We start from the raw sequence: 14412 nt of genomic DNA, 5'->3' as shown, positions 1-14412 counted from the left end.
CTTCATTCAAGTCTGTGCACTGCAATGACTTATTGCCATCTGATACGCTGAAAAAAATCCAGTAGGTCAAAGGGGCACGTAGAAAATCATTGTTGTTTTCTTTGTGCACTTGCAGTGACTGAGTTTGCTTAGATGCAAAAGGAAAAAAAAAAAAAAAAAGTCACTCACTGCACACAGTGTGAATGGGCTTTTACTGTACACATTCTATTCTACTATTCCTAGAAAAGAATCAGTCAGTATCTGCTGCCTTTGCTACTTAACCACTTAAGGACCGAGCCTCTTTTTGAGATTTGTTGTTTACAAGTTAAAAACTTTTTTTTGCTAGAAAATTACTTTACTTAACCCCCAAAACATTATACTTTTTGTTTCTAACACCCTAGAGAATAAAATGGCAGTCGTTGCAATACTTTGTCACACCGTATTTGCACAGCGGTCTTACAAGTGTACTTTTGGAAAAAATACACTTTTTTAAAATAAAAAATTTGACAACAGTAAAGTTGCCCAATTTTTTTTTTTTAAATTGATACCCAACATGTCAAAATTGCACCCACTCGTAGAATGGCGACAACTTTTACCCTTAAAAATCTCCATAGGCGACAATTAAAAAAAATCTACAGGTTGCATGTTTTGAGTTACAGATGAGGTCTAGGGCTAGAATTATTGCTCTCGCTCTACCGATTGCAGCGATACCTCATGTGTGGTTTGAACACCGTTTTCATATGCAGGAACTACTCACGTATGCGTTCGCTTCTGCACACAAGCTCGGCGGGACGGGGTGCGTTTAAAAATTTTTTTATTTTTTTCTTATTTTACCTTTTATTTTTTTACACTGTTCTTTAAAAAATAAATAATTGTGTCACTTTTATTCCTATTACAAGGAATGTTAACATCCCTTGTAATAGAAAAAAAGCATGACAGGACCTTTTAAATATGAGATCTGGGGTCAAAATGATCAGATGTCATATTTACACTAAAAAGCAATTTGAAAAAAAAAAAAAAATGGCCCTTTAAGAGCTATGGGCAGAAGTGACGTTTTGACGTCGCTTCTGCCCTGCAATGGTATGGAGACAGGTGTGGGCCATCTTCCCCTCACTCGTCTCCATAGCCAGCAAGGGAAAGGATCCCATCGCCTCCGCCGACGGCTCCGGTAATCAGCGGAGCGTGGTAGGAGGGGGGGGCCCTCTCCCGCCGCCCATAAAAGTGATCTCGCAGTGAATTCGCCACAGAAACCACTTTTATCGGAAAGCGGACCGTCGGCCGAAGAAGAGGATATCGGGGTTAGGGCAGCTAGCTGCTGCCATAACAACGATATTCCTCTTCAAAGTTAGAACGTATATAGGCGTGCGGCGGTCCGTAAGTGGTTAAAGGAGTTGTAAAGGCAGAAGGTTTTTTTTTATCTTAATGCATAAAGAAGATCTTAAAGATAAAAAAAAAAAAAAAAAAAAAAAAAAAAACTCCCCAGTAACCCCCCCCCCCAATTACCTACCTGAGCTCCTCTTTCCAGCGATGTCCACAATCCCCTCAGCCATCCATTACACTCCTCCTGATTGGCTGAGAGAGAACATCAGCGCTATTTGCTCCCGCAGCTGTCAAAGTCAGTCAGTCAATCAGGGGAAGGAGGGGGCAGGGCCAGGTCAGGTCAGGGCTCCGTGTCTGAATGGATACACGGAGCTCTGATTCAGCTCGGGTGACCCCTGTAGCAAGCTGCTGGCTGAGGAGCACTCAGAGAGAGGGACTAGGAGCAGCAAAGAGGGACCCGAGAAGAGGAGCATCCAGGCTGGGGGGGGGACAACGAAAATATATATATATATTTTTTTTTTTTCTTTTTTTTCCCTTTTTAGACTTTGCTGGAAACTTCTTACCCTTTTTTGACTTAGACAGGACCTCATCTAGTCCCTGACCAAACAGCAACGAGCCCTGAAAGGGAAGGCTGCATAGTTTACCCTTTGATGTGACATCTGATTTGACCTAGCTTTCCACATCTCCCCCATCCTCCTCAGCTAGGGGTAGCGATTAGGGATGCACCGAAATTTCAGCCACCGAAACATATCGGCCGAAAATGGCCCTTTCAGCAAAAAGCCGAAAGAGAATTTTTGCTGATACTGGCGCCGAAAATGGGCGAGGCCTTGGCTCCGGTGCCGCCCATCAGGGGGGCTTCCTATATCGTTGAAAGGGGGGAGAGCCGCCGCCGGTTTGAGTACAGCGCCGGGAACATCACAGCTTTCATTTCAATAGCTGTTTGATAGACAGATCACCCATCCAATCCTGGGACGGGTGATCTGTCTATCAAAGTTCCCCGGACAAGGGGGAGGGGCTGTATGTGACAGCGCGCAGCGGGGAACACACAGCTATTGAAATGAAATCTGTGATGTTCCCGGCGCTGTAATCAAACAGGCGGCGGCTCTCCTCTCCCTTCACTGGCTGCAATGGGGACACTGGCTGCCCTACCGGGGACCACTGGCTACGCTGCAATGGGGACACTGGCTGGCTGCATCTGGCAGGCACTGGTGAGGCTGCATTGATCTCCTGTACCATGTCCCCAGTCTCTGACCATCTCCTGTACCATGTCCGCAGTCTCTGACCATCTCCTGTACCATGTCCGCAGTCTCTGACCATCTCCTGTACCATGTCCGCAGTCTCTGACCATCTCCTGTACCATGTCCGCAGTCTCTGACCATCTCCTGTACCATGTCCGCAGTCTCTGACCATCTCCTGTACCATGTCCGCAGTCTCTGACCATCTCCTGTACCATGTCCGCAGTCTCTGACCATCTCCTGTACCATGTCCGCAGTCTCTGACCATCTCCTGTACCATGTCCGCAGTCTCTGACCATCTCCTGTACCATGTCCGCAGTCTCTGACCATCTCCTGTACCATGTCCGCAGTCTCTGACCATCTCCTGTACCATGTCCGCAGTCTCTGACCATCTCCTGTACCATGTCCGCAGTCTCTGACCATCTCCTGTACCATGTCCGCAGTCTCTGACCATCTCCTGTACCATGTCCGCAGTCTCTGACCATCTCCTGTACCATGTCCCCAGTCTCGGACCATTTCCTGTACCATGTCCCCAGTCGCTGACCATCTCCTGTACCATGTCCCCAGACGCTGACCATCTCCTGTATAAAAATATTTTTAAAAACAGTCACTTTCGGTATCGGTGTTGTTTCTGTATCAAGGAAGATTTCTTTTCGGTATCGGTACCAAAAAACCCATTCGGTGCATCCCTAGTAGCGATTGAGGGCGGAGGAGAGCATTATGTCCTTAGGACTTTCCTGGGAGGATGGGCCTTCTCTAGGGGCAAGCTCCTCTGGGTTAGGGCCCTGGGCTGTTAATTGCCTGGCTGCTTCACAGAAAGTTTTTGACTATTGCCAGCATTTCCATCTGCACAGATGAAAGGAACTTCTTCATTAAGGTTTATGCCTCTTTCCCTGCAAATGTATTAATACATTTATAGCAGAAGAGCTTGGAATGGGATTTTGGAAGCTTATCCTTACAATACCCACATTTTTTTTGAGGAGCTATGTCCTGTTGCGGCAGAAGGTTGTTTATCTGGGGCTTCCTGGGTTCCACTGGGGGAGTCTGTAAGACAAGAGGTAGAGCATACATGTAACTTACTCTGTCTTCCCCCTAACTGCAGGCTTGTACGGGGAGAGGGTAAGGTGATTAGTGAGACCCAGCCATTCCTGGCTGGCCCTGGGATTCTAAGACCCCTTAGTAGCCAGAGCCTCTCACCCCCCTACCCCCCTTTCCAAGGGGGGATTTTACTCACCAGACCCCAACCTGGATATGCCCAGTTGTAGTCGCCATCCCTTCCTCCTGTGCCATGAGGAGGTTGGCCCAATCCTGGGCTACTGGAACCACTGAAGGCTTAGTAGAGCAAGCCAACCGCTGTCCGACGCCTTGCTCTGTCTCGACTTCCCCACGCCGCTCTCCACGGTGTACTCTCAGAGGCACTTCCTGGTCACGCTGCTCCTCCGGCACCGCCCACTTCCTGTGAGGCGGCCGTGACCTTATCCAGAGCGAGGCCTGGAGCGCAGTACTTCCTTTCCAATGCAAGATGGCTTTTCCCAGGAACTTTAGGAGGAAGCAGCTGGCGGCGGCGTTTTTTGTACTTACAGCATAGGCACGCAATTACTGGGGCCAGAGCACTGGTGCAGCCTTGAGGGTGACCTGTGAGAAGGACAAGCCTGCAGGTTAGTTCAGCCCTTTCCGGCTTCCCTAGAACCTGTCTTAATAGGGGACCATCTGACTCTCCCCAGTCATTTGGTTTCAAAACAAACATGCTGCTGTGTTCGGGAGAAACACAATCAATACTGGGGATGAAGGTGAAGGTTGGGAACTTATAACAAGCTGTCGATTGTGTTTCCTGTAGGGAGGAACCCTCATCTCTCAGGTGTGCCGTCCTGGAAGGTGATAGGAGGAAGAAAGCTCTATTTGTGGGGGAGGACAAAAATGTTATTTGGGTACAGTGTCGCACAACCGTGCAGTGCCGTATCACAAAATGGCCTGGTCAGGAAGGGGGTAAATCTTCCAGGAACTGAAGTGGTTAAGCTACAGGAGCTCTTCTATTGGATCGGACTATACTGGTCAGCCTTTGCTCTCCACATCCAATGAGCCTTGGCTGCTCATAATCCTATCGCCACTTGGTCGGTTTACCTTCCTTGAACCACTATTACCATATTTCCCACTCATTTTCAAATGCCATTGTAACAAAATACATATTATTCACTTTACCTGTTAAAGGTCATAATGTTATGGCTGATCAGTGTATCTATGTTGTTTTGAAACTTTTTTTTTTTTTTTTTTTTTTTTTTTAAAGGCAAGCAGCTGGTGCATCTACATGAAAACAATGACTGAGCTACAGGTTACATATTAATCAAATGTTGGGCTAAAGGCAATAATTCTCATTCTCCCAGGCAATAGTAGTAAAATTCAACAGTGGCTCTAATACATGCAACTTTAGTCAAATAATAATATGGCTGCATTTACTTTAACGTAAAACTGGAAGTGACATCTTCACCCATTTTGGATAGAGTAAAAGGATGGGTTATAACCCCCATCAGTGCTCCACCGAGGAGAGTTCCCTTCACTTCCTGTCCCTTAGTGAAAATAAAAAAAATTGAGCGAATCCCTGTTTGTCGGGTTTCCTCTGTCCTAGTTTTGGCCTACAGTTGTAATTTTCATTACCTTTCTGTGGGAATGGTCACCGGGACAATAAGACCCCTTTCACACTGAGGCATTTTTGCGCTAAAAATAGCACCCGAAAAGCACCTATAAACTGCCTCTTCTGCAGCCCCAGTGTGAAAGCCTGAGTGCTTTCACACTGGGGCGGTGTGCCTGCAGGAAGGAAAAAAGTCCTGCAGGCAGCATCTTTGGGGCGGTGCCAGAGCGGTGTATACACGGCTCCTCCACCGCCCCTGCCCATTGAATGGGCACCGCTACGGAAGCGCCTGCAAAGTGCTTCAGCAGTGGCTCTTTTCGGGCGCTATTAACCCTTTCCTCGGCTGCTAGCATGGGTTAAAAGTGCCTCACTAGCAGACGAATAGCGCTGCTATACATCGGCAAAGCACCGCTACAACTAGCGGCTCTTTACCGCTAACCCCCCGCCCCAGCGTGAAAGGGTTTGAGAGGGCAACTCTCCTTGATGGAGACAAAGGCTGCAATAAAAACCTGACAGGTGTTCTGATCACTCTCCACACTAGCCTAGCGTTGGGCTTGCGGATGCAGCACAGTACAGCGATATTTGCCTTTCAGCAGTGGTAGCGCCTGCCAAAAGCGACAGGGGGTATCATTTTTGCCACAGCTGTGCAAAGCATGTTTACAACTTCATCTGGCTGTCATGATTTTTAAGGTGGATGGTGGTAAACCCACATCTTGACCGACTTTTTCTTTTTACCCCCGAGACTACAACTGTAAACTAAGGCCCCTTTCACATGGGCGCCTCCATTTTGAGGTATCCGCTCCAGTCCTGCTCCTCTCTATGGGGAGATCGGATGAAAACAGACCGCCTGTCCATTTTCATTAGATCGTATACGATTCGCCAGACGAATGAAAAATAGGACTTCCATCCATCTGGATTTTGCAGACAGGATCAGATAACGGCAGATGTCAGCAGACACGTGTGCGCTGACATCCGCAGCTCCATAGGGTTGAATGGCGGGTCCAATCAGGTCCGCCTGACAGACGGACAGCCCATGTGAAAGGGGCCTTAGGCTCCATTCACACCATGAAGGTAGGACAGAGCATGTGCATGTTACTGTGCATTCCAGCATGCCATGTGTAGGGGCAGGCAATTCATTTAGATGGACTGCCCTACACACAAGATACATGCAAGGGTCCCTGATCCTTTTTCAAAGTTGTTCTGGCACCATGCAATTTTGTTTGCATGCGCATTAGCAGATGTGTGGGAGTGCCATTAAGAATTTACGGTACCACTGCGTGTCTTGCTAAAGGACAGAGTGTTTCTGTGCATGTTGGGAAATTGTGCAGTTTTGCATGTGTTTCAAATACGCAAAGTGTGAACAAGCCATACACATTTGATTTTTGGATTTAGGAGCATTTGTTTAACCACTTGCCGACCGCCTAACGCAGATATACGTCGGCAGAATGGCACGGGCAGGCAGAATCACGTACCTGTACGTGATCTGCCTCCCGCGGGCGGGGGGTCCGATCGGACCCCCCCCGGTGCCAGCGGCGGTCGGCATTTCACTGGGAGCGTTGGGAGGCGAGGGGGAGACCATCCGATCGTGGCCCCCCCCCTCGCGATCGCTCCCAGCCAATCGGAATCCTCCCCTGCCTGTGTGTAGTTTCACACAGGCAGAGGATGTGATGTCATCTCTCCTCGGCTTGGCAGTTTCCGTTCCAGCGCCGAGGAGAGAAGACATGTAAGTGCACAAAACACAAACAGTAGAACATGCCAGGCACATAAAACACCCCCGACCCCCCCCCCCCCGTCACAAAATGACACCAAGCAGTATTTTTATTTTTTTTTTCTGATTACTGATTGGTGTCAGTTTGTGACAGTTACAGTGTTAGGGCAGTGAGTGGTAGCCCCCTTTAGGTCTAGGGTACCCCCCTAATAAAGTTTTAACCCCTTGATCACCCCCTGTCACCAGTGTCACTAAGCGATCATTTTTCTGATCGCTGTATTACTGTCGCTGGTGACGCTAGTTAGGGAGGTAAATATTTAGGTTCGCCGTCAGCGTTTTATAGCGTCAGGGACCCCCATATACTATCTAATAAATGTTTTAACCCCTTGATTGCCCCCTAGTTAACCCTTTCACCACTGATCACCGTATAAGTGTTACGGGTGACGCTGGTTAGTTTGTTTATTTTTTATAGTGTCAGGGCACCCGCCGTTTATTACCGAATAAAGGTTTAGCCCCCTGATCGCCCGGCGGTGATATGCGTCGCCCCAGGCAGCGTCAGATTAGCGCCAGTACCGCTAACACCCACGCACGCAGCATACGCCTCCCTTAGTGGTATAGTATCTGTACGGATCAATATCTGATCCGATCAGATCTATACTAGCGTCCCCAGCAGTTTAGGGTTACCAAAAACGCAGTGTTAGCGGGATCAGCCCAGATACCCGCTAGCACCTGCGTTTTTCCCCTCCGCCCGGCCCAGCCCAGCTCACCCAAGTGCAGTATCAATCGATCACTGTCACTTACAAAACACTAAACAAATAACTGCAGCGTTCGCAGAGTCAGGCCTGATCCCTGCGATCGCTAACAGTTTTCTTGGTAGCGTTTTGGTGAACTGGCAAGCACCAGCCCCAGGCAGCGTCAGGTTAGCGCCAGTACCGCTAACACCCACGCACGCACCGTACACCTCCCTTGGTGGTATAGTATCTGATCGGATCAATATCTGATCTGATCAGATCTATACTAGCGTCCCCAGCAGTTTAGGGTTCCCAAAAGCGCAGTGTTAGCGGGATCAGCCCAGATACCTGCTAGCACCTGCATTTTGCCCCTCCACCCGGCCCAGCCCAGCCCACCCAAGTGCAGTATCAATCGATCACTGACACTTACAAAACACTAAACGCATAACTGCAGCGTTCGCAGAGTCAGGCCTGATCCCTGCGATCGCTAACAGTTTTTTTTGTAGCGTTTTGGTGAACTGGCAAGCACCAGCGGCCTAGTACACCCCGGTCGTAGTCAAACCCGCACTGCAGTAACACTTGGTGACGTGGCGAGTCCCATAAGTGCAGTTCAAGCTGGTGAGGTGGCAAGCACAAGTAGTGTCCCGCTGCCACCAAGAAGAAGACAAACACAGGCCCGTCGTGCCCATAATGCCCTTCCTGCTGCATTCGCCAATCCTAATTGGGAACCCACCACTTCTGCAGCGCCCGTACTTCCCCCATTCACATCCCCAACCAAATGCAGTCGGCTGCATGAGAGGCATTTTCTTTATGTCCTCCCGAGTACCCCTACCCAACGAACCCCCCCAAAAAAGATGTCGTGTCTGCAGCAAGCGCCGATATAGGCGTGACACCCGCTATTATTGTCCCTCCTGTCCTGACAATCCTGGTCTTTGCATTGGTGAATGTTTTGAACGCTACCATTCACTAGTTGAGTATTAGCGTAGGGTACAGCATTGCACAGACTAGGCACACTTTCACAGGGTCTCCCAAGATGCCATCGCATTTTGAGAGACCCGAACCTGGAACCGGTTACAGTTATAAAAGTTAGTTACAAAAAAAAGTGTAAAAAAAAAAAAAAAAAAAAAAAACACAAACAAAAATATAAAATAAAAAATAGTTGTCGTTTTATTGTTCTTTCTCTCTCTATTCTCTCTATTGTTCTGCTCTTTTTTACTGTATTCTATTCTGCAATGTTTTATTGTTATTATGTTTTATCATGTTTGCTTTTCAGGTATGCAATTTTTTATACCTTTACCGTTTACTGTGCTTTATTGTTAACCATTTTTTTGTCTTCAGGTACGCCATTCACGACTTTGAGTGGTTATACCAGAATGATGCCTGCAGGTTTAGGTATCATCTTGGTATCATTCTTTTCAGCCAGCGGTCGGCTTTCATGTAAAAGCAATCCTAGCGGCTAATTAGCCTCTAGACTGCTTTTACAAGCAGTGGGAGGGAATGCCCCCCCCCCCCCAACGTCTTCCGTGTTTTTCTCTGGCTCTCCTGTCTCAACAGGGAACCTGAGAATGCAGCCGGTGATTCAGCCAGCTGACCATAGAGCTGATCAGAGACCAGAGTGGCTCCAATCATCTCTATGGCCCAAGAAACCGGAAGCTACGAGCATTTTATGACTTAGATTTCGCCGGATGTAAACAGCGCCATTGGGAAATTGGGAAAGCATTTTATCACACCGATCTTGGTGTGGTCAGATGCTTTGAGGGCAGTGGAGAAATCTAGGGTCTAATAGACCCCAATTTTTTCAAAAAAAAAAAGAGTACCTGTCACTACCTATTGCTATGATAGGGGATATTTACATTCCCTGAGATAACAATAAAAATGATTTAAAAAAAAAAAAAAAAATGAAAGGAACAGTTTTAAAATAAGATAAAAAAAATAATTAAAAAAAAAAAAAAAAAAAAGCACCCCTGTCCCCCCTGCTCTCGCGCTAAGGCGAACGCAAGCGTCGGTCTGGCGTCAAATGTAAACAGCAATTGCACCATGCATGTGAGGTATCACCGCGAACGTCAGATCGAGGGCAGTAATTTTAGCAGTAGACCTCCTCTGTAAATCTAAAGTGGTAACCTGTAAAGGCTTTTAAAAATGTATTTAGTTTGTCGCCACTGCACGTTTGTGCGCAATTTTAAAGCATGTCATGTTTGGTATCCATGTACTCGGCCTAAGATCATCTTTTTTATTTCATCAAATATTTGGGCAATATAGTGTGTTTTAGTGCATTAAAATTTAAAAAAGTGTGTTTTTTCCCCAAAAAATGCGTTTGAAAAATCGCTGCGCAAATACTGTGTGAAAAAAAAAAAATGAAACACCCACCATTTTAATCTGTAGGGCATTTGCTTTAAAAAAATATATAATGTTTGGGGGTTCAAAGTAATTTTCTTGCAAAAAAAAATTATTTTTTTATGTAATCAAAAAGTGTCAGAAAGGGCTTTGTCTTCAAGTGGTTAGAAGAGTGGGTGATGTGTGACATAAGCTTCTAGATGTTGTGCATAAAATGCCAGGACAGTTCAAAACCCCCCCAAATGACCCCATTTTGGAAAGTAGACACCCCAAGCTATTTGCTGAGAGGCATGTCGAGTCCATGGAATATTTTATATTGTGACACAAGTTGCGGGAAAGAGACAATTTTTTATTTTTTGCGCAAAGTTGTCACTAAATGATATATTGCTCAAACATGCCATGGGAATATGTGAAATTACACCCCAAAATGCATTCTGTTGCTTCTCCTGAGTACGGGGATACCACATGTGTGAGACTTTTTGGGAGCCTAGCCGCGTACGGGACCCCAAAAACCAAGCACCGCCTTCAGGCTTTCTAAGGCCGTAAATTTTTGATTTCACTCTTCGCTGCCTATCACAGTTTCGGAGGCCATGGAATGCCCAGGTGGCAAAAAAAAACCCCCAAATGACCCCATTTTGGAAAGTAGACACCCCAAGCTATTTGATGAGAGGTATAGTGAGTATTTTGCAGACCTCACTTTTTGTCACAAAGTTTTGAAAATTGAAAAAAGAAAAAAAAAAAAAATGTTTTTTCTCATCTTTCTTTATTTTCAAAAACAAATGAGAGCTGCAAAATACTCACCATGCCTCTCAGCAAATAGCTTGGGGTGTCTACTTTCCAAAATGGGGTCATTTGGGGGGGTTTTGTGCCACCTGGGCATTCCATGACCTCCGAAACTGTGATAGGCAGTGAAGAGTGAAATCAAAAATTTACACCCTTAGAAATCCTGAAGGCGGTGATTGGTTTTCGGGGTCCCGTACGTGGCTAGGCTCCCAAAAAGTCCCACACATGTGGTATCCCCATACTCAGGAGAAGTAGCTAAATGTATTTTGGGGTGCAATTCCACATATGCCCATGGCCTGTGTGAGCAATATATCATTTAGTGACAACTTTGTGCAAAAAAAAAAAAATAAAAAATTGTCACTTTCCCGCAACTTGTGTCAAAATATAAAACATTCCATGGACTCAACATGCCTCAAAGCAAATAGCTTGGGGTGTCTACTTTCCAAAATGGGGTCATTTGGGGGGGGGGTTTATACCATCTGGGCATTTTATGGCCTTCAAAACTGTGATAGGTAGTGAGGAGTAAAATCAAAAATGTACGCCCTTAGAAATCCTGAAGGCAGTGATTAGTTTTCGGGGTCCCGTACGCGGCTAGGCTCCCAAAAAGTCCCACACATGTGGTATCCCCATACTCAGGAGAAGCAGCTAAATGTATTTTGGGGTGCAATTCCACATATGCCCATGGCCTGTGTGAGCAATATATCATTTAGTGACAACTTTTTGTAATTTTTTTTTTTTTTTTTTGTCATTATTCAATCACTTGGGACAAAAAAAATGAATATTCAATGGGCTCAACATGCCTCTCAGCAATTTTCTTGGGGTGTCTACTTTCCAAAATGGGGTAATTTGTGGGGGTTTTGTACTGCCCTGCCATTTTAGCACCTCAAGAAACGACATAGGCAGTCATAAATTAAAGGCTGTGTAAATTCCAGAAAATGTACCCTAGTTTGTAGGCGCTATAACTTTTGCGCAAACCAATAAATATACACTTATTGACATTTTTTTTTACCAAAGACATGTGGCCGAATACATTTTGGCCTAAATGTATGACTAAAATTGGATTTTTTTTAGAACAAAAAGTAGAAAATATCATTTTTTTTCAAAATTTTCGGTCTTTTTCCGTGTATAGCGCAAAAAATAAAAACGGCAGAGGTGATCAAATACCATCAAAAGAAAGCTCTATTTGTGGGAAGAAAAGGACGCAAATTTCGTTTGGGTACAGCATTGCATGACCGCGCAATTAGCAGTTAAAGCGACGCAGTGCCGAATTGTAAAAAGTGCTCTGGTCAGGAAGGGGGTAAAACCTTCCGGGGCTGAAGTGGTTAAGGCTGGGCTGTTGTGCGGAGCAGCTCACAGTAGGAGTCCGGTGTGTCCCACTTCTCAGTTTCAGGGATGAATCAGGCATGAATTTTAGAACTCTTCTGCAAACCGGTCAGTCTCCTGACATGCGAATTGGAAAATGTAAAAAAAAAAAAAATTTTTTTACGTTTTTCTTATAAAATTTTGATGTGTGCTGATGAGGCTGCACTGATAATTAGCGCCCCGATTATCAGTGCAATTGTCCCGCGCGGATTGCTGCTTACCGACTCATCTCCTCACACGCTGTCAGCATGGGGAGAGGACTGCCGATAACTAGCAAATCCTGTAATTGGACACAGCTGATCACATGGTAAAGAGCCGCTGTGATTGGCTCTTTACCCCAATCTGTGATCGGACACAGCGATCGCAGATCCCTGCTGATGCGGGGGCGCAGGAAGTGCGATCACGGGAGGACATCAGATGCCCTCCTGGGAATAAGTGACCGTACCGTTGATGTAATTCGCCTACAGCGCAGTCGGAAAGAGGTTAACCACTTCAGCCCTGGAAGGTTTTACCCCCTTCCTGACCAGAGCACTTTTTACAATTTGGCACTGCGTCGCTTTAACTGACAATTGCGCAGTCATGCAATGCTGTACCCAAGCAAAATTTGCATCTTTTTCTCACAAATAGAGCTTTCTTTTGGTGGTATTTGATCACCTCTACGGGTTTTATTGCTTGCGCTATTCACAAAAAAAGAGCGACAATTTTGAAAAACAAATATTTTTTACTTTTTGTTATAATATCCCTAAAAATGTTTTTAAAAAAAAATTTCTTCAGTTTAGGCCAATATATATTCTTCTACATATTTTTTTTTTTTTTTAAACCAAAATCGCAATAAGTGTAGATTGATCGGTTCGCGCAAGTTTTAGCGTCTACAAACTATAGAAAAGATTTATGGCATTTTAATTTTTTTACTAGTAATGGCGGCGAGCTGCGAATTTGTAATATTGCGACGGACAGATTGGACACTTGACACATTTTTGGGACAATTGACATTTATACAGTGATCAGCACTATAAAAATGCACTGATTACTGTGTTAATGACACCAGGCAGAGAAGGGGTTAACACTAGGGGGCGACCAAGGGGTTGAATGTGTGTTCCCTCAGTGTGTTCTAACTGTATGGGGATAGGACTGAGTAGGAGGGGAGACATTTTGCTGTTTGTTATTTCCTACTTACTAGGAACAAACGACATGTCTCCCCTCCTCTGACGGCACAGGGATTTGTGCGTTTACATACACAAATCCCCATTCTGGCGCTCATGCACGCGATCGCGACCAGCGGGCACGCCCCTTCCTCTTCAAGGAACCCCGTATATGTACAGGGTTTCGCGCAGTGGTGCCATTGTGCCGCAGTATATGTATGCGAGCCGGCCAGGAACCGGTTAAAGTGATTGTAAGGGTAAAACATGTTATACTTGCTCTGTGGAATAGTTTTTCACAGAGCAGCCTTGATCCCCCCACAAGTCGAGCATCCCCTTAGCAATCCACTTGCTATGAGGGCACTTGTGTGCTCATTCCCGAGCCCTGCGTGTCCATAGGACAAAGAGCGGTGCTTGGCCCCACCCCTTGCTCTCTCATCGCTGGCGTTGATTGACAGCAGCGGGAGCCAATGGCCGTGTCTCAGCCAATGAGGAGCGAGAGAGCCTTGGCTCTTGTGCACATCGCTGGATTGGGACCAGGCTTTAGGTATGTATGTAGGGGGGCTACATTCAGAAGATTTTTTTATGTTACTACATAGAATGCAGTAAGGTAAAGAAGTTCTGCCTTCACAACCACTTTAAAAGAAAGTGAAATTTTTGAATGCCAAGTCATCGGATGTACAAATAATTTCTAACGAATGTTTCCCTGAATTTTCTCATTCCAAAATCTACCAGCTCTGCTTGTCTGCCTCCTCCCCTCTTCCGCTGCTGACACCTCTTTTTTTTTGGGGGGGGGGGGTACCAGGTAACCTTTCCAGCTCAGTTTGCCACAATGAAGTGAGCTGGAAGTTCGACCCCTCCTACTTCTCCCACACAGCCGGCCCATAAAGAAAGAGCAGTGCAGTTTTCCTTAGCCAAGATGGCAGTGTCAGCACCCAAACGCTGATTCAAGAATTGGCACGGGTGAGGACACTGCTGGGTGCCTTGACAGGTAAGTACTCTTAGGCTTCATGTACGCAGGACATTTGAAAACCTCTCCTGAACGCTGGAACTTGACAGCTAGTAGCCGACTGTTAAAAACATCAATTTTGCCACTTTTACATGCCTCATTCATGAGAGTTTGCGTTAAGCGTTTTTTTCTTTTTTAAAGATAACCTCAGTATCGCATACTAGCTCAATATAAAATACTTAGCTG

The 14412-nt window shown here is 45.9% G+C and overlaps 1 protein-coding gene across 7 annotated transcripts in view; it reads right to left on the bottom strand.

Moving 5' to 3' along the window:
• CLK3 (CDC like kinase 3) overlaps positions 1-14412 on the bottom strand; it is a 66065-nt gene that overhangs the window by 48359 nt on the left and 3294 nt on the right. The window lies entirely within an intron of this gene.

This window comes from Aquarana catesbeiana, linkage group LG03 (genome assembly GCF_042186555.1).
Source record: "Aquarana catesbeiana isolate 2022-GZ linkage group LG03, ASM4218655v1, whole genome shotgun sequence".
Lineage (NCBI taxonomy): Eukaryota > Metazoa > Chordata > Amphibia > Anura > Ranidae > Aquarana > Aquarana catesbeiana.
This window is presented reverse-complemented; position numbering and strand designations above follow the sequence as displayed.